Here is a 21,651-nt window from a genome sequence, read left to right as displayed (position 1 = left end):
CCTGATGACAATCTATACGCAGTTGTAGAGCAACACCCATGGTATGGCGACTTTGCTAATTATTTAGTGGGTGGTACTCTACCTCCTGACTTGTCTACCAACAAAAAAAGAAATTCCTTTCTGATGTTAAACATTATTTTTTGGATGATCCTTTTTTGTTTTGTGAGTGTGCAGATGGATTATTTTGCAGGTGTGTTCCCGAATGGGAAGTCCACGGTGTGCTTACTAGTTGCCACACCTCACCATATGAAGGACATCATGGCCCCACTAAAACGGTGGCCAAGATTAATGAGTCGGGTTTTTATTGGCCTACAATGTTTAAGGATGCTAACACTTTTTTGCAGGCTTGTGACTCTTGCCAGAGGACTGGCAACATCTCGCGACGGCATGAGATGCCTCAAACCAGACTTTTAAAGAAGACCATCTTTCCAAGATTTGGCGTGCCTAGAGCGATAATCAGTGACGGAGGTTCTCACTTTCATGAGCGGAAGTTAGACACCCTCCTCAAAAAGTATGGTGTCTACCATAGAACAGGTTTAGCTTACCACCCCCAAACTAATGGCCAAGTTGAAGTTTCTAACCGTGAGATCAAGGCCATTCTAGAGAAGGTGGTAGCAAAGTAAAGGAAAGATTGGAGCGATAAGTTGGATGACACCCTTTGGGCGTACAGAACTGCATTCAAGGCCCCTATAGGTACTACTCCATATATACTCGTGTACGGTAAAGCGTGTCATCTCCCGGTCAAATTAGAATACAAGGCATATTGGGCTATTAAGGATCTCAATTTGGATGTCAAATTAGCGGGAGAAAAGAGGTTACTTCAACTTAACCAACTTGATGAGTTTAGGTTAACGGCCTATGATAGTGCTCGTGTCTAAAAGGAGAAGACAAAGAGATGGCACGACAAGATGATCTTTCCGAGAGAATTCAAAGAGGGTGACAAAGTGTTGTTGTTCAACTCTCGACTTAAATTATTCCCAGGAAAGTTGAGGTCAAGGTGGTCGGGTCCTTTTATTGTAAAAAGGGCCAATAAATTCGGTTCTGTGGAGGTTTTCGATGAACATGGTTGTTAGTTGAGACGATTAATACAAGAAGGGGGGTGAATTGTATCGAGTTCCTAATGTCTACTTTTCGCGGATTAATAAACAATGCATATAGGAACTTAAAGGCACACACAGATTTTACGAGGAAACCTTCCAGGACCCAACTGGAAGTAAAACCTCGACCCTGCCTTAGGGATTTCAAACATACAAACTCCACTATAATAGGGCAAACACCAAGTTACAACCTATTAGACACGGACCTTTAGTTTCACAAGTTCCTCTCTGGAATTGCTACTTGATAGGACCCTATCCTACCCAACCTAAGCACCACAATTAGATTCACTCGTACTGCCAAAGTACTACACGTACTGCCAAAGTACAAACACTCAGCCTCACCACGAAGCTTGCAAAACTGTGTATAATATAAACGATAAACACACCTAAATAACCCAACCCAATACAAGAATACGACAACTAGTATGTTATGCAAGCAATGCACGAAATTCGAAACTAATATGACAAGTTAGAAGCTTAGTAAACTTACTCAATTACGTACAGAGATTTCTTCACGCATAAACTCACAAAAATCTAAAACTATTTTGCTCTCTACTATTTATACAAGTCACACTTGTATAGAAAGTAGGTTTTCTAAAAGATAAATTAGTTAACTTAACTTATCTTTAAAACACGGTTTTATGTAAATCATATGAATAAAATCTTTTCCGGAAAATAAAGAAAAAAATATATTTTGTTAAAAAGAATTATCTTTTTTACAAACCGATTTAAAGGAAATAAAACTTTTAGAAAATCTTTTCCTAAAATCTATATTTTATTATTTTTCGTTTTATATTATTTACCAAGCTAACTTGTCACGCTTCTAATAAATTTCGTGCAATAACCTACTTAACATATTAACAATAATCTAGAAAGATAAAAACCTTAACTAAATTAATAGTTGCGCCGCGGTTTTGTTCGGCCAGATTACTTGGGCTCCAAGCTTGTTAAGTTCCACCAAAGAACCTCAGCTTGCTGTCTTCAAGTTCCTGTTAGGGAACTCAGTTCGTGTTAGAGAACTAGTTCTTGTTAGAGAACTCTTCTTTTGATTTGTTTAACTTCTTTGATAAAGATCTCTTCATGTCTTCTTAGTTCCAGCTACTTCTTCCCTCACCACGATCAACTTCACCTAAACTAATCAAACACTTGAAAACCTTTATTAGTTGAGTTTGCTTTAGTTTGAGTTCCTCATCATCAAAACCTTTATGCTTCAACAATGGTAACGAGTTCAAGGTTAATGGCTAAAGACTCAAGCTATATCATGAGGGGGCTACGATTGGTGCAGTTGAATTACTTCACCTAAGCGGTTCCGATTCATTTTGAGCTTCAATGTGGTAAGAGGGTCGTGCGGGACCTAGATAAACCAGCGCTTTGCAGGAGGCAACCCGTATTTCTTGCTTTCTAGACTAGTTCTTCGTTATTTTTATTTCTTATCTTTTTTGTTAGAGAGGTGAGGAGAGTGAAATTTTACCTTTCATGAGTGTTTTGTACAGGTTTTAGATAACAAAGTAAGGATTTTTCAAGAGAAAAAGTTCAACGAAAAGAGAAGCTCCAAATTGGGTACGGGCCCGATCGGGCGAACTTCGCCTGATCGGGCGCGCACCTGAGGGTCAGAATCGAGCTAATTTTCGCCCGATCGGGCAAGGAGCCTCGATCGGGCGCGAAATATGGATTTTATCGGAGCATATAATCGCACGATCGGGCGATGCTCGCCCGATCGGGCGCACAAATAAGGAAGAAAATCAAGGGTAATTTCGCCCGATTGGGCGGAAATTTGGAGAAATCGAGTGCCACAATAAGAAATATCGGGCGAAGCTCGCCCGATCGGGCGCGCATTTCACACATCGAGCAAACCTATATTCGCCCGATTGGGCGAGGCTTGCCCGATCGGGCGCGCCTAAATTCCGGAGGATTAAATCCTCCTTCTCCCCATTTCTTTTCGTTTTCTTTCTTACTTCTTCTTCTTTATTCACGCTTTCTCTCTCTAAAACCTCCATTTTCAAACCTTCAACCTCACTTTCTTTCCAAGATCTCCTCAAATTTATCCATCAAAACCTTGAAATTTTTACATATTCTTAATCCTCACACCTTCCTCTACATTTTCCACCCACTTTCTCTCATAATTTCTTAAAACCCTTAGAGAGAGAAAGCTTCAATACCCAAATTTCTCACTACAAATGGCTTCCAAACGACCTAGACAACAAAGGGGTGAAAGTTCAAGGCAACAACAACCAATGGTCGACCCGGAGCTTCAAATAACGGGATGGGAGGAGGTTGTTATCACCTCAACGGAACAATAGGCAAGGATGCTTAACCTCATCGAGAGGCGGGTAATCTCCACTTGTTTTGTTTATCATCCTACATTATCTAGATTAGGTCTTGATAAACATGTAGAGAAATTATTTAAGGGTATAGGCATGAGTGGTTTCTTCCAAATGCATCATGATACTTATGATTACTTGACATTAGAATTTATCTCTAGTTTTACTTTTATTAAAATGAATGCTTTTATCACTCATGTACAATTCCGATTGCTAAACAATGATGTGCGATTAACTCTAAAAGAATTTTGTAAATTGTTTGAGCTAAAATCGGACAAACCTATCGAACCCTCCCAAGACCACATTGTCGTGGTCTACAAGAGACTCACCGAGAAGGGTTTGATTAACCTCCAACACGCCAAAGGGACGTGGTTCAACATCCCGTCCCAAAGTTTTGGCAAAGGTTTTTCGGCCTCACAATTTTTGGGGGCATGAACCGGGAAACGTGAGGAGGGATGAACTTGAATGGTTGGCATCCTATATGATCCCTAATGTTGAGAAATTAAACATACCACATAGGATTGCCCAACACTTTCAAAGGGTGGCCAATGCGGTGGAAACGGGTAGGTCTAGGGCACCTATCTATTTTGGGGGTTTGGTGACCCATATTGCTATTAAACACCTAGGATGGAGCACAAATGGGCATACAAAAGTAGTGGGTTCAACCCTCAGGGACCTAGCTTACTTAGGGAGCCTAAACTGGGTGCAACCCATGGGCGGTGAGACTTGGTGGATAGTCCACCGGGAATCGGGTAGGAGAGATCAAGCTTTTACCCTACCCAACCCCGCCTTGACCAAATTTGATAAGGGGAAACCTTATTACACATTTGAGATAAACGGTCAAGGCGAGGTTCAAGAACCTCACCTTTCACCACAACCCCACCATTCCCCCCAACACCATTCACCACACTACCCCCAACCACCACACTACCCCCAACCACCACCCCAACCCTTTACCTATGGCATGCCCACCTCCTCCGTCGATTATAACATCGACCCCAATGCCCCTTATGACTTTTCGACTTTTTGGAGCCAACTCGACCGTATAGAGATGGGGCAAGGGACGTTAAAGGGCATGGTGAAAAACCTAGATTCTAGGTTAGGCACTTTGGATAGTCGGGTGGGTCATATAGAGAGGAACCTCGGGAGGGGTTTATACCGGATGTACGATGACTTTGCACGCCGCGGGGCTATTCCCCCCGAGGCATTAGTTCCTAATTAGTTCCAATACCCCCAAGGAGGGTATTCCACCCTCGGAGCTTTTGGTACTTATGTGGACTACTCTTCGGTCCATGGATATGGAGGTGATGCTCCTTTTGGGGGTATAGGGGGAAATGTGAACCCTAACTACTTTGCAGGTGGTTCGGGCTATGGTGGTGCTGGAACGAGCCAGGGTGGTGCCGGTTCGAGCTATGGAGGAGGGTACGAGAGGATGGATGATGATGAGGAGTAACTTCTCCTAGCTACCTTCTCAAGTCAATGAGGGCATTGCTTGGTTTGGCTTGGGGGGAGATTTCTTGTATATATGGTAACTCTCTCTCTCTCTCTCTCTTTTCTCTATTTATTGCTTTTCTAGTGTATTTTTTTTTTGCTTTCTTTTATGAAAAAAAATACAAAAAAAATTTGAAAAATAAAAAAAATTCAAAAATACGTCCCAATGAATTGTAAATCATGCTTCCCTGTGTCCCATACTTAGAAAATATTATTTTGATTCTTGGTATATGATAATGAGCTCTGTGAATTTGTTAATCATGATTTGAAGCTTAATTGTTTGGATTCCTAAACATGCGTCAATTTTGCAAACTATTTGTGAATATAGTGCTTGACTAGTTGATTTGGTTAGGAATGTGTGATAGTTCCTGGTATGTCAATGAATTTGAGTATTGGTTTGCAACTATTAGTAATGTTTATATGGCTCAATATTATACACATTGAGGAGGACGAAGACATTTGTTCTCTTAGGTAGCCTTCAGACGATATTATATACATTTATTCCCTTCTTGTTACCCATGTTGTTGCTTGTGCCCTTTTATTGTTTATTTAGCCACATTACAAGCCTATATGAGCCCCATTAGTTACTAGTCCCAAGCTTGGCTTGGGGGAGCTATTTAGTTGGTGAGGTGAGGGAGTTGTGGTGTGCATATCATTTTCACAATGTGGGAATAAAAGAAGAGTGATTGTTCATTGATATTATGACTGGAAAATATTGATGTTTTGTGTTTCAAAGTTGAAAATTTCCAATATGAGGTAAAAAAGAAAAAAAAAAGAGCAAAGAAAAAAAAAAGGTTGCTTCATATGTTCAAATGTTCTATATGAAGGTTGCTCAAGAAAAAAAAAAGAAAAAAAAGAATAAGTAGTTCAAAGTTTGTTTTAATTCACTCTATTTCATATTATCATATTTTGTGAGTGAATATGTAAGTGTTAGGATTGTGTTGTGTATATGATTGTTTGGCGAACTTTTGTGGAGTTTAGTTGTGATTGGAGATGTTTTAGTCATCACTTGTGGTGGCCTTGGGTTTTATTAGGATATGGCTCCCTTAAGAATGATTTTTTTTTTTTTTTTGGTAAATCAGTGTAAAAGTTTTATAGCTCAAGAAAACTTTTTACAACTTGTCCCAAAGAGGGAGCAGACTGAAAGGCTACAGGCAGCCTGGGCAAAAAAACAAAGAAAAACCTATACAATGAGTTTTTCTATCCTTTCTTTATCTATCAACTTCATCTTCCTAGAATTTACACCTAAAATCCTAATTTTTACCTCAAACTTTATACATTTTACAACTGTTTCTATACAAAGAATTTTCTTATCCCAAAAAGCTGCATTCCTAGCTTTCCAAATCTGATATATGACTGCTAAGGCACAGACTGTTAGCAATCTTCTCTGAAACTAAGTTTTTTGCTTCCTTATCTGCCTCAAGAGTGTTGACAAAGTGCTAATGTTACAATCCAGAGTGATCCAGCTCAAGATCTGCATCCATATCTTCCTGCTGTAGCTACAGTAAAAAAAATAGGTGCTTATGTGTCTCCTTTTTATCTCCACATAACAGACAGTCTGTTAAATTTCCAGCACCAAAACTGTGTAATCTGTCTCTTGTCATTAATCTTCCCTGAAGTGCCAACCAAGAGATAAACTTATGTTTAGGCACAACCCATCTTTCCAAAACAAAGCTATCCCATCTGCAGAAAGGGAAGTCAGGCCTCAGAGCCTTGTAATGCTTACTGATCTTATAATCACCTTGCCCAAATTGACTGTTAGAGTATATACTCTTTAGCCTCTCTTTTACAGCACAGAGTTTTTTTCCAATACCAACTTGCATCAGCTTGTGGCTTGTAATCAAACCAATTCTTCCCCTTCAAATACACACTATTCACCCATCTAATCCAAAGATTCTCTTTCTTTTAAGCAATAACCCAAATATGTTTTCCAAGAGCTGTTGTGTTCAAGGTTTTAGCATCCTGAATACCTAATCCACCTGCAGCCTTTGTCTTACATACATCATTCCATGCTACATAACAAGCTTTGTAATGCAAACTGCCATTCCAGAGAAAATTTCTGCATATAGCCTTAATTTTATCAAAAAACAACCTTGGGAAGGATCATTATCTAAGCCCAATACACCTGAATACTCAAGAGAATAGAATTGATTAGAGTTACTCTTGCAGCAAAAGAAAGATTCTTGGAACTCTAAGTTCTAATCCTAGAGCACATTCTATCAATCAGATGTTCGACCACATTCAACTGCAGAAATCCTTTTTGAGCAAATTGGGACCCCCAAATATCTGAAAGGAAGCATGCCCTTTAAAAAAACCAGTAATTTGCAAAATCTCCTGTATTATACCTTCCTGAACACCAGCACAATAGACAGAGGTTTTCTCAGGACTAGCTTTTAATCTAGTGGCTTTGGAAAAAGCCTGAAAACCTTTCATTAGCAATTTAACAGATTTCACATCCCCTTTGCAACAAAGAATAAGATCATCTCCAAAACAAAGGTGGGTGAGCCCTGCTGCTTTGCATCTAGGATGAAACTTGTAATCAGTTTTTAAACTGATAATTTTCAGAATTCTAGAAAGATACTCAATACATAGAACAAAAAGAAGGGGAGAAAGGGGATCCCCTTGTCTTAATCCTCTTTTAGACTGAAAATAACCATGCAAAGAGCCATTGATCATCAGAGAAAATCTAGTAGATCTGACACAAACCATAATCAGCTTGATGAAATGCGCAGGGAAGTTCAGCTCTTGCACCATTTTTTCAATAAAGTCCCACTCAACAGTATCATAAGCTTTCTTCAAATCAAGCTTAATTAGACAACTAGGATTGGCACCAGAACGTCCATAATGCCTCACTAAATCTTGACAGACCATAACATTGTGAACTATGTATCTGCTCTGGACAAATGCACTTTGATTCTCAGAAATAAGAACAGGTAACACTTGTTTCAATCTTTCACAGAGAACTTTGGAGGTACATTTGTGAAGGACATTGCAGTAGGCAATGGGTCAAAATTCAGTAACATTTAGAGGAGATTTGGTCTTAGGAACCAAAGTAATAGAGGTTGAATTTATTTCTTTCAACATTCTTCTAGTTTGCAGAAAATTAAGCACAGCATTGCTTACTTCCTCCCCTACTGTATTCCAACTTTTCTTGAAAAATTGCTCCTTAAACCATCAGGGCCAGGTGCTTTATTATCATCATTATCAAACATTGCTTTCTTTATTTCCTGCATAGTGAATTCCTTTACCAGAGTATTCTGCATGTCTTCTTCAAGAATGGGACCAGAATTAACAACATACTTATGAACATGTGTTCTCTGAGTATCAGAGGTACCTAGCAAATAATCATAATATTCTAAGAAATCTTTAGGAACATCATTCATCCCAACTAGTGTACCTTTCATATCATGAATTGTATAGATCTTGTTTTGCATTTGTCTTTTCATGAGAGCTCTGTGAAACATAGCTGTATTATGATCTCCATCCATTAACCAGTCCATTTTAACTTTCTGCCTCAAAACAGAGAAGTAAGTATCCTGAGCTTGCAACATTTTCTTCCTAGCAGCAATCTCATTGTCCCTAACCTCTTTATTATCTGGATTTCTGTGAAGATTATCTTAGCATTTGTCCAGATCATTCTTTGCCAAGTTATACTGAATTTCCACATTTTGCACTCCATTCTTGTTCAAAGAAATTAAACTTCTCTTCACTGCTTTCAGTTTCTGAACCACACAGTATATGGATGTCCCCTGAACTGGAGTTTTCCAAGCCTGGGAAGCTGTATCACTAAAATCATCTCTGCTCCTCCAAAGATTAAAATATATGAAGGGTTTCTTGCCTCCCATGTGATCATAAACTGAGATAATTCCTGAGCAGTGATCAAAATCACCTTCATTCCCAAAAAACATTTCTGCTTGTCTAAACATATTATCCCATTTCTCATTAATCAAGCCTTTGTCTATTTTTAAGAAGACCCTAGCATCACCACTCTGCTTATTATTCCAAGTGTAAAAATTCCCACCATACTTCATATCAAACAAGTCACAATTCTCTATATAGTTTCTAAAATCAGCCATATCACTCCATGACACAGCAGCTTCAATCCTCTCATTAGCCTCAAGGACACAATTAAAGTCACCCAATACAATCCAAGGTTCCTTAATTGAGGTGCTTAAGGCAATCAAATCCTTCCATAAAGGTACCCTATCATAGTTAGCATTAAAAGCATACACAAAGGTGCAATGAAAGCTTTCAGTCATGCTTTTTGGCTTAACTAACCTTAAGCATGGCTTTACTCTTACATTTTCCTAAATTTATCCTACCCTTTACCCTAGCCTTACATTACAAGCTTTAAATACCTTCCGACCTTTGTGCATAAGAGTTGTATGAATGTGAAAGTGTTGGTTATCAATGCAAGTTATGATTTGACATATTTCGAGTCGACTAGTAGGTTGAGCGTTCATTGTTTTAAACACACGAGAGTGTGAGTTGGGAGGGCATTGTTCACAAATAAAGGGGTTGGTTGGAGAGCGATCGAGTACATCTTTTACTCGTCACATAAATGTGAGTTGAGTGTGTGAGCACTAGTCTTGAATTCTATATGCTTATGTGGTTTGCTCTACTTGAAAATTGTTGGGGATGAAGGATGATTAGATGAATCAGATTGATTGACATTGAAGCATGTTCATTAGATTTATCTTGAATCGTTTGTGTTTGATTTCGTTTATTGGGATGAGGCATGTTTTATATGTTCATTGATGAGCTCTTTGCTTAGGGACAAGCAAAGGTTTAGCTTGGGGGAGTTTGATATGTCCAATTTATATAGTGTTTTACCCCCGTCCCATGGTCATAATTAGTAGTGTTTTTGGCTCTTTAGGGCCACTTTTATTACTAATTTGTGTTTTCTAGTGTTTTTGTAGTTTTGCTTGAGTTTTGTAGGAAATTGCATACTTGGAGCGTTTTTCGGGTTTTTCACGAAGCAACTACGAGTGTTAGGAGGACACGACCATCCTTGAAGCCCAGGACCGGTGAGAGCCGGTGATTAAGGGCTCGATATGTGATACCGGGGCAATTGGATCAAGTAATCAAGACCCGATGAGGAAATCCGGATTGGGCCGAGGAATCGAGCCCAATCGAAATCCAAGCCTCGAAGAAGAAGCCGGGCCCGATCGGGCAAGCATATGCCCGATCGGGCGGTCGCGCGCAAAGCAGCATCAAGAAAGAAGCCGCGCTCGATCGGGTGAGCGTAGGCTCGATCGGGCGCAGCACACTAGCAAGGGCGTAGAAAAAAAAGGCAGGCACACTAGCATCAAGAAAGATGTATGGCACAAGTTACACAACTAATCCACTGACTTCAGAATCTGATTTCATGAAGGTATGATATTTAGTTGAAACTAATACTTTTAATGTATGTTAATTGTTTGATTGTATATGTACGGAGTTGAAAATAATAATTTTTATCTCTTTTCTATTATTGTTAGGATTTTCAAGACAAGAGTTTGTCGCTTCTCCTAAGAGTGAGCTGGAACTTTATTTAGAGGAAGCAAAGTTACCCCCATGATGCAAAAGTTGATATTCTTGCTTATTGGAAGAACTACCAGTTTCGGTTTCCTGTCTCTCTCAAATGGCAAGGGATATTTTAACTATTCCATTGTCTACTGTGGCTTCCGAAGCTACATTCAGCATAGGAGGGAGAGTGCTTGACAAGTACAGAACCTGAAACAGTTGAAGTTGTGATTTGTCTTCGGGATTGGGTATATGAGGAAGAAGGTAAATGGTTATTTTTTACACATCTTAATTCTTAAATACTTCACATATTATTCTTTATATCTTTAACAGTTAGCAATTAAATCTTTTTTTTTTTTTTACTTGTCAGCTCTTGAAGAACTCAAAGTCAATGATATTAGTGATGATATAACTCAGCTGAAGTTAGATGTGGATGATTCTCCTCCTTCAAGCTCAAATGAAGCAAGTAGCAGTCAAAGACCTCAAAGTGGAGCAGCAAGCACAGTTAAATAAACTTAATCATACATGTAATCCCCGAAATTAAGTATTGATGCATGTTTTAGAAGTTGTCATTTTGAAGGTTGGGACTTGGGACAACTCTTATGTATTGGTTGGGTTGCTAAAACCACTAACTTTAAGTTCTTGTAGTATCTTTTGTTAAAATTAGTAGCTTTAATCTCTTGTAGTATCGTTAATGATGTATGTCTTTTTAATTATTATCATATTATGTTGAATATTAAGTAGTTTATTATATAATTTATGTGGGCTAAAAGGTTACCCGGGTAACTCGTTTAATAAATGGGTTAGGTTTGGGTCAAGGATTTTCAACCCGTTTAATAAATGGGTTAGGTTTGGGTCAAGGGTTTTCCAACCCGTTTAATATTGACACGAACAAGAACACGACACGACACGTTTGACAGCCCTATGATTATGTTTATATTTCATCTTTAGAGCATTTTGAGACTTGTTTTACTCAATTTTGTGAGAAAATAAGCAAATTGCAATTGTTGAACCCCTTGAGTTCGTGAGAACAATGTGACTTGTTTCTCGTATTTTTGCTAGCCATTCTTGTCAAATTTGTCATAGTATTGCAAGAAATTGTTTGATTGTTGAAAATTACTATTTATGTTTGAATTGAAATTATACCCTGTTTTAGTACTACGTACTCTGTTTTTTGCGAAGATAATATCATGTGGCTAGGCGAACTATAGATACTATAGAACCTTAATTTTCTGTCATTTTTCATAATATAGCATGGCTAGACGACAAGGTTCCAGTTCTCGTTCTAGGGAGGCTCATCGGGAAGATGATCCCGTTGATGTCGGCGTAGGGACCTTTTCTTCCCTAGTGAGGTTCCCAGAGTGTGACAAGCGCACTCTGTATTTCGCGCCCGAGTTTCACATTTCGGAGCGCGTTCAGCGAGGGATTCACAGCGGGAGAGTTCGCAGCCATGGTTCAGGCAACATGACTGTCGGCTCTTTGTACGATACCTATTTCCGAGACCATAACGGTCTACACCTCCTGTGGGAGTTGTAGGGAATATTTTAAGCATTATCCCTAGCTTGAACCCCACTGTGATCATACACTAAAGTATGGTGGCGTCCAAAGGGAAAGAAGATAGAGCAAAAGAGTCGCCAACAAGTTTTAGGAACTTGTAAACCGTTCACAGGGTGAAGGTTACACCCCTTAACGATCCAAGAGATCGTCAACTCCAATAGGTCTGGAACCATGACTGGTAGTTCGGGGATGAAGGTACAAATCCAACCTAAAAGAGATTGAACCTGCCCTAATAATAGACCTCTACTTTATTCTGATCATATTCATGTGCGCTTTCTGACTAACATGCAATCAATAAGTTTACCCTAAACCTGTTTATCTATGTTGGTTGAATATTAATGCACAAATAATACTATTGGCGATCACTTGAATTATAATCATATTAACCCTAACAAGATTATTAATGATCTTATTACGCGTGATTACAAGTACCATATTCCCTTTAAACATGCATAAAAGGTGTGATCAAGCAATAACAATAAATATCAAGCAACATAATAATAATCATAAATAATAATCATAATCATAATCATAATCATAATCATGACAATTATAAAAATAATCATGTTAAAGCATAATAATAATAGCAAGATCCTAGGCATGATACTAACAAGATTAATAACAAACCCTAGCATGTTACTAAACATTAAAGATCAAAGCTTTAACCCTAACATGATACTAACATGATATTAGGAAAGAAAAAAGGAATACGAAGCATCACAACAATCATACTTGATATCAGGAATTTTTAGTTGTTACCCTGAACATGATACTAGGAAGCAATAAAACATCCTAACATGATACTAGGAATCAAAATAATAATCTAAATATGATTTCTATATCATAATATCAATGCAAACAATTAAAGTACTTACTTTGATGCCTCGTACCTCTTTCTAATAACAAAATACACACGTTAGTAACTTCAAGGAAAATATAAAATAAACAATTAAATTAAATAATTGAAATAGAGATTAAGAAAGTTTAGACTAGATTTGGGACCAAACCCTCAGAAATTAAAACCTTTCACGTCTAGGGCGAAGGCAACTTCGAACTTGGCTAGGTGTTTCTAGATCTTGTGCGGAATTTCGTATGTAAAAGGCTAGTTTAGAAAAGAGAGAGAGAAGAATCTTAAAAACTAGAGAGAATAAGAGAATTGATGATCGAAAACAGAGGTTTTAAGAGGCTATTTATACAGAAAATCACCCGGATGGATAGAAAAATAAATCAGAGTTTCGAAGAGAATAAAACGACTATTGGCGCCAGACGCCAGACATTAGCGCCAGACGCCAAGCCTTAGCGCAAGGCGCTAATGCTGTCGTCAGGCGCTAGAAACAGTTTTCACACGTTTTCTTAGTTTTGATAAAATTTAGCCGTACAAAAGGGCAAAATCGTATTTTCCTTAAAAACACTTTTTTTATTCTGATTAAAACTCTAAAAATTCAACTAAAGTCAATTTATCAATGCTAATTAAATTACGAATGAAAAGAACCTTCTAGAAGAATCTAGAAGACTAAAATCAATTCTAATTACATTAGGAATGATAAATCAATATAAGGATCTCCTCTAGATCATTGGGCCGCACGTAAAGATCAAACCGGACCCAGTTTAGTAATTTGGCCATAACTTCCTCATTATTCATCGAAATTGGGCTTATAATATATCGTTAGAAAGCTCTTTTCAAACCCCATCCAACTATTCTATTATTGGACCCTTGATTTGGACCAAACCAAACTGTATTGGCCGTTTTCTTAAAATAGGTTTTCAAAAACATAGAGAAAGAAAAGAATTAAAAACTAACCGCAACACTAGACTTTCCACACTTTCACTTCATTCGATTATGATTCAACGTGAAAGGTACTCATCACCGGGTTTGGTTTTGGGGAGACACAAATGGGTGTCTACATGAGTCTTGCGGCTGGACTCCTATGTTGCAAGCCACTCGGGCTATGTACTCTTTCGGACAGAGCCACTATGTAGTTCGAGCTTTGGTGGAGTTCTTTTGGGACACCACCAACACCTTCCATTTTCCCTGGGGTAAGCTAACTATTACCCCTATTGACTTCAGTCTCATCACGGGATTGGAGTTTACTTCGGTCGTGCTTCCTTTCGATAGCGAGATCTCTGTATTTTTCCAGAGGTACTAGAGATGTTGGGCCCTATCCCCATTCGGGCTCGTAGTGAGGCTGAGCCGACACAGCTAGCTCTAGGTGCATTCGTCGGTCCATGCTTGTGACAACCTTTCTAGACAGCGCGACCACCCCTGAGCAGCGGGTGCGCATATTCGCTCTCATCTAGTTGTCAAGGACCTTTTTGCCTGACAGAGGTAGTCGAGTGCTACTCTACTACCTGCCTGCTCTTTGCGACCTTGCGATGGTCGGGTCGTATGATTAGGCCATCTTGGCCTACGCGAACTTCCTAGTTAGACCACAAATTGTTAGTCGTCATAGCTCCTTCGAGGGAGATATCGCTCTTTCCAGGTTTTGGAGAGTCGTAGAGGTACACATTATTTCGTTTATTAAAGCAAAATTGAGCATAATTGGGTTTGGATTTTTCAAAAACTGCGCATGAACATGTTTAAATTCAACATAAACCGAGATGATTTTGAGAAAACCTTACATAGATCAGGAAACTAGATGAAATAAGCTTTGATTTGCAAGAAGTTTGAGTGAATTTGGTGGACAAACGAGCAAGAACGAGTGAATTGAAGTTTTCGTGCGCAACACAAACAACAGCAACAACCATGACAAAAATGAAGAAAAAGGGGTTTTATTTCGGAAAACCCAACATCAGCACCAGACAACAAGCTTATCGCTAGGCGCTAACCTATGTCGCCTGGCGACAGAGCAAAATCCTGGCGACGGCGTGTTCCAATGTGCGCTGGTGCGGCGATAGGATGTGTTGCCCCCACGAATGACTACGCAGACTTATACATCAATTTTGGGTTCCTTGGTACGCTAGTAAGCCCCTATAATCAATTTAACATGATTAAGTAATCGACTCGATTACAATCACAGTAGGTGATCGACCTAATAAAAGATCGTCTCACTTAGCTTAAAGCGCCTAAACATTGGCTCATCAAAAGCACTGACGTAATGGTTTATAAGCAGCAAAATGCGCTGACGTACTGGCACCGCGGTAATTTCAGCAAATATCGCAACAACAAAGTTCAAGCGAGCTTTAAGGATTACCAAGCGTTGGTCTTCGGTAATTTTCTTCAGAATATTATCACAACAACTACAGATGGATGCAGACGGAGTTATCTTCGACGGTGTTCCCTAGCTTACGGAGGGTTGTCACAACAACTAAGGAGGGGTTCAAGCAGAGTTATCTTCGACGGCGTTCCCTAGGATGTGGAAGATTGTCAGAAAGCAGGAGGTGACTTCAAGTGGGGTTATCTTCGATCATGTTCCCTAGGATGTGGAAGATGGACTTAAAACAGCGGAAATTGAAGGCAGCTGCAAGCGGAGCAGTCTTCGGGCTGTATCCCCTAGCTTGAGGAAGATCGTCAAATAAAATCGGTTACTCCAGAGACGTGTGCTCGACGGTGAAAAATACGCATTTCTTAACTCTTTTATTTGTTTTAACTAACGCTACTTTGCAGGTATCGACGTTACAAGAACGATTTAGGATCGCCTAACGTTCTGAATCATTCTCCGTCCCTATCGCTACTTTGACTTTTATTTTCGAAACTTGCGTTTCTCCAAACTCTGTCAAAGTGGGGGCTTCTATAGACACCCAAACGTGTCTCCCCAAAAACAAACCCAGTGATGAATACCTTTCACGTCATTTGATTATCGAACAAAGTGAAAGTGTGAAAAGCCTAGTGATGAGGATGTTTTTAATAAATTATTTATCTTTCTGTTTTTAAAAATATTTCTTTTCTTAATCTATTTATGAATAATAGCCAGTCCATGATAAGGGTCCAATAATAGTGTAGTTGGATTGGGTTTGGAAAGAGCTTTCTAATGATAAATTATAAGCCCAATTCCGATGAATAATGAGAAAGTTATGGATTAAATTAAATTAGGCCCAATGATTTTAAATGTGGCCCAATAATCTAGAGGAGGGACTATTAGTTATTATTTCTAAAGTAATTAGGATTGACTTTAATCTTCTAGGATTCTCTAGAAGGTTCTTTTTAATTCTAATGAGATTAGGATTGATAATTATAAAAGATGTTTTATTTTGAATAAAATATATTATTTGTCACAAACATGATTTTAAATATTCTTAGACCCGGAGTTACTTGTTAACCGGTTTAAAAGATGGTTCCGTGTATGAAAACATGTTGTATTTTTGAATCAGCGCAAGACGACAAAGCTGTCGCCTGGCATTGATAGCTGTCGCCTGGCACTGCAGCTGTCGCCTAGCGCTGCTCTTGTCGTCTGGCACTGAATCATGTCGTTGGCAACATGAGGTATTTTATTCCGAATATGACTTGCTTTGATCCCAGACTATTTTTCTATAAATAGAGGTCGTATTTCCCCATTTTTTCATCATTCACAACAACAATCATCTCTCTCTTTCTCTCTCTAAAAGCTAGGAGGTTTCTCTCTCTCTATTCTTTTTCTAAACCTTCCCTCCCACAAAATTCTTCACTCATTAGAGCTAGATACACCTAGCCAAGTTCGAAGTTGCCTTCGCCCTAGAAGTGAAAGGTTTGATATTTATGAGGGTTTGGTCCCAAATCTCTATTTCAATTTTTTAATTTAATTGTTTGTTTATTATTTTTCCTTGAAGTTACTAACATGTGTATTTTATTATTAGAAAGAGGTACGAGGTATCGAAGGAAGTACTTTAATTGTTTTATTGATCATTTGATATAAGGATCATTCTTAGATGATTTTGTTGATTCCTAGTATCATGTTAGGATGTTATATTGCTTCCTAGTATTATATTTAGGGTTAACTAAAATTTCTAATATCACGTATATTATTATGATGCTCCTTACTACAAAAGGTGTGTTTTTTCCACACTGTTTCCTCGACACTAAGGGGAGTCAACAGGTAAATTTATCATCCCGCGTCTTTACAACGCTTTTAGGTGACGAAAGCAATTTTCGTCGATATAAGGCGTCGAGAATACAAGCACATGTACGTGAATGTAAGTAGTGCCTCGTGACTCAGCCCACATTTTCAATTTTAGGGGAAAGAAATTAAACCAATAAGAAAAAAAAAACAATTCTGACTACTCAAGTTCTCAACCCTAACTTTTCATCTCTCCTTTGTGAGATTCATGGATTGTAAATCGAGATCTTAACTCTCTCACTGCAATTCCCCAAATTATTGCTTGGTATAATTTCTCTTCACTTTGAACAGTACTCAATTTTGTCATTCTTTATGCCGTCGTTATTTCTAAGGTACATCTTTCATTTTAGAATTTGAATTTCGTCTTTGATTTGAAGTCTAATTAATTCTTTTTAGCAATTTTTTTTAACATCATCACAAAATTATGATCTGGTATTGTTTGATTTTTGAATAACAGAAATTATAGTGTTTTATTATATTTATATATATTGTTATGCTTCATTTTGCGATACTTTTGATCTGAGTAAATATTTTATTATAAGAAATAGTATAGTCAGATTTCATGTATGAATTCAAAATAAGTTTATAATTGCTTTAATTGGAAATTTATAAGTAAATTTCTAAAGAGAACTTGAGATTTTAAGAAGCATTAAGAAATTAAGCAAAAAGAATTAAACTGGAACGAAAGCTTCTTGTTCCTTTTGACTGTATTTAATGGTGTTTGATTAATTTTTGTTTATTTTTGGTTAGTTTTATTCAAATTCAATTCATCTTTGGTTGTTGAAAAGCAATTGTTACTTGTAATTTTGTCATATCTGATATGATTTTTCAATTGAATTATTGATTCGTCCTCTATATCTATGCATCAATAATTATAGTGTTATAATGCTTTTGGTTTGCTTTTGTCCATTCTTTTGTCCATTTTTGATTTTTGTTCTTCACATACATAATTGAGGGGTTTCTTTTCCCTGACATTTTTTTTAGAATTTTGATTCAAAATGAAATTAGTGGTACTAAATTGTATAATCAGGTATAATTGTTATTTTTTGATTATGTACTAATAAGTTGATTTTGTGATGGAAATCAGAACCACTACAAATTTTAAAAACAGATCAACTTGTAGTTAAAAATTATGAGTGCTAAACATCCATTTTAGTGTATGATGTTTCTATGGGGTGCAATAATGAATTATACTACTGATTACATGGCAATTTACTACTACATACACTTTGGTATTTATTTCTCATGTGATTTGTGACTCTGGGAGTTTGCATTGGATTTCAGAATAGTGATGCCAAGATTTGATATAGTTGGTGTAATGTTAGAGGTGTTGTCAAAGTCCACTTGCTTGGTCAATGGGTACATCACTTTGCATAATCTTTTTGTTAGTTAAGAACTGAGTTGAAGACTACTTATTATCAACTATGAAATGAGAGGATTACTCCATGCTCGATCAGTAATTTAGTGGCTTAAATTTGTTTTTTTGTTTACGAGTTGATATTTATTTAGATAATAATTGAAAATTCCTGTGTAGGAACCAATACATGAAATGGGTCTTGCTAGCTTTTTGCAGTATGACACATCTTTGTGTAATCAATGAGATCCTTCATATTTGTTAGAGAAAGTTAGGGATAGTTAATTTATTTTTGGTTTTATTTGATTTCAACTGAATTCTCAATGGGGAGTATTTAAGACTGCCACCTGTGGCTTCAAGGTCTTTCATATTACTCCATGCTCGATCAATAATCAAAGAGATCTTTCATATTTGCAAACTAATTCCTATTTTAGGGTCTATTTAAGATTGCCACCAGTGGCTTCTAGTCTTCAAATAAAGTAGGAGAAGGCAGCTTTGGCTCTGTCTACAAGGTAGCAATAATTTAAGTTATTTAACTATTTGACTAAGATAGCCAGTTCGGTAGAAATAAGTCTTTTTGATTAGCTTAACGCAGTTTTTTATTGGATATTTTAAGGCATACCTCAAAGATGAATCAACCGTGGCAGTCAAAGTACTTTCAGTTGAACTCGAGTCACTGCAAGGAGAACGAGAATTTATCACTGAAATCACAACATTATCTAACATCAAACATGAAAAATCTTATCACTCTTAAAGGATGTTGCAGATCTGTTGCCAACAGATTTTTGATCTATGACTACATGGAAAAGAACAGCATGACACTGGCCTTCTAGGTAATTAAAGAGTCCGCTTGTTCTCTAAATTTGATAACCAATTCTTTCTAATTCGTGATCATGGAAAATACAGGAGGATAAGAAAGCAGAAGAAAGTTTAGTTGGAAAATGAGGAGGGGAATTTCGTTAGGAGTAGCACGAGGCCTTGCTTTCTCCACGAGGAAATTGAGCCTCACATTGTGCACCGTGGCATCAAATCTGCCAACATACTTTTGGATAAGAATTTCACGCCGAAGATTGCGGATTTCTGTTTGGCAAAGCTGTTTATGGACAATACATCTCATGTGAGCACTCTCTTCTCATGTGAGCACTCTCTTGGTAGGCACATTGTAAGTGAAATCCTAAACAATTTATTTCTTCCATCTTGTGTCTGCTTGCTGTTAATATTGATTATCTTTCTTGCTATGTCAAAATTTGAAAGGGGATATCTTGCTCCAGAATATGCAGTTTCTGGTCATTTGACGAGGACATCAGACGTATATAGTTATGGGATACTGCTATTGCATATTATTAGGGGACACGAAGTTGTAGAATTCAACTTAGAACAAGGAGATCATACTTAGTTGACAAGGTAATGTATTATTAATGTCTAATTTTCCATCAAATAAAACTGAAACAAAAGAGATGTTTAATGCTTCGTATTAAAAAATTCATGAATTATGTTTGGAAGGAGTAAAAATTTGACAACCTTCAACACCTGTTCGACCCCTCACTCGATTAAGAGTATATAGATGAAGCTAATGAACTGCTAAAACTTCTTGAATTTCGCTTTACGCCCTCTTGCAAGCATATTAAGGAGCAGCTAACTGGATATTGATTGAAGTTTTTTTGAGAAGAAATGAGCAGATTTGTTCCTCTAGAACTAGTCACGAATGAATTATAAGTTGGAATTATATCTGTTGTAATAGAACACTCATTACTATGTAATGTGGTACATGTACTATAAAATACTTCTATGAAATTAAAAAAAAAAATTGGCCCAATTTTTTTTGGTATATATACATATCTTTGTTATACTAGTAATACTTTTTTTCAGTATGAAATACATATTTTGGTAAATTTTTTTTTTTTGGCGCATGTTTTTTGGTAAATATATTTTAGGTATTATTTTAGAAATATGGACAAGAAAAAGTGTCCCCAAAATTAAAATAAAGAAAGAAAAAAGTGTCGCCAAAATATTGAACATCAAATACTTGGAACTCTAGACACAAAAGAGCATCACCAATCTAAGGATTTTAGACAAAAAAAGCGTCGATAAAATTGAGAAAGTACGCCAACTACTGCAAATTTCGACGCTCGATGCTTTTTTATGTGTGGCAAAATTCTCGACTAGCTTATTTTCGACGCTTTTTAGAAGTGTCGAGAAAGATATTTGCGACGCTTTTCTGTGTCAAAAATAAGTCTTAAAAGCATCGAAAATTACGCCTTTTGTAGTAGTATATTTCTTTCCTAATATCATTTTAATGTCATGTTAGGGCTAATTGATCTTTATTGCTTTTTATTATTTAGTGACATGCTATGATTTGTTATTAATCTTGTTAGTATCTGTAGACACCTAAAAATGTCTCCCCAGAATCAAACCCGATGATGAATACCTTTCACCGCCATTATTGGTTGGGTTGAGTATTTAATCTTTGAAGTGATTAAATCCATGTTTTATCCAATATATTTCATAAACCAATCCTATTTCTAGTTCATTTCCCTAAATCATAACATATTTTCCACTTTTCGTATCCACATCACAAAACAGATCTGAACTGATTTTATGGCTATATAATTTTTATCCAATTATTATTTGGTTGGATAGGCCTTGAAATAAGCTTTCCAACCATATATCATAAGCCCAATTTCGAGCTATAACGGAAAAGATATGAGCAAAACACTAAACTCGGCCCAAAACCGACACCCTTCCACTAAAACGGCCATATATTAAAATATAAACATCATTTTGACCTGATTCAAATTGTGTTGGAAAATAGACTTGATAAGATTTCCAATGATATATTATATGTCTTATTCCAAGTTACGGATCAAATGTTATTGCAATTTTAAAAACGTGTAAAAAAACAGGAATTACCGCGCACGACGCTTTATGACGTGGCACGGTGCCTGGTGCCATGACACGGTACTGTACATCGTGTCACGGTGCTATTTTTGAAGCTTTTTCGCGTCAAATTCCACCATGGCACAGTACATGTTGCCGTGACACGGTATTTCTCACCGTGTCACGGTGCTTTTTCCGTGTAATTTTCGCGTTTTCCTATACCGTGACATGGTGTAATGTACCGTACCACGGTGGACACTGCCATGCTACGGTACGTGTGCCGTTTCACGGAATTATCTTGTGTCTTTTCCGCGTAAACTCTTCACGCGTTTTCACTTCTCGTAGGTCAAATATGTCCCGCGTCACTCCAATTTTTCCCGCGTCACGTGATTTTCCCCCATCTGAAAGCACCGTGTCAC

General features: G+C 37.4%; 1 long non-coding RNA gene across 6 annotated transcripts; it reads left to right on the top strand.

Annotated features, from left to right (window-relative positions):
* The first annotated feature begins 17,064 nt into the window (after positions 1 to 17,064).
* Positions 17,065 to 20,165, top strand: LOC110729973. 6 transcript variants are annotated; one of them, XR_002512978.1, is made up of 5 exons: positions 17,065 to 17,333; positions 18,790 to 18,867; positions 18,972 to 19,188; positions 19,262 to 19,517; positions 19,610 to 20,165. It is a non-coding gene; the product is annotated as an uncharacterized LOC110729973 (long non-coding RNA). The 6 variants fall into 6 exon arrangements; XR_002512980.1 differs by lacking the exon at positions 18,790 to 18,867; XR_002512976.1 differs by having other exon boundaries at positions 18,790 to 19,188.
* Positions 20,166 to 21,651: the final 1,486 nt, after the last annotated feature.

Source organism: Chenopodium quinoa, unplaced genomic scaffold (genome assembly GCF_001683475.1).
Source record: "Chenopodium quinoa cultivar QQ74 unplaced genomic scaffold, ASM168347v1, whole genome shotgun sequence".
In the NCBI taxonomy this organism is placed as follows: domain Eukaryota; kingdom Viridiplantae; phylum Streptophyta; class Magnoliopsida; order Caryophyllales; family Amaranthaceae; genus Chenopodium; species Chenopodium quinoa.
This window is presented reverse-complemented; position numbering and strand designations above follow the sequence as displayed.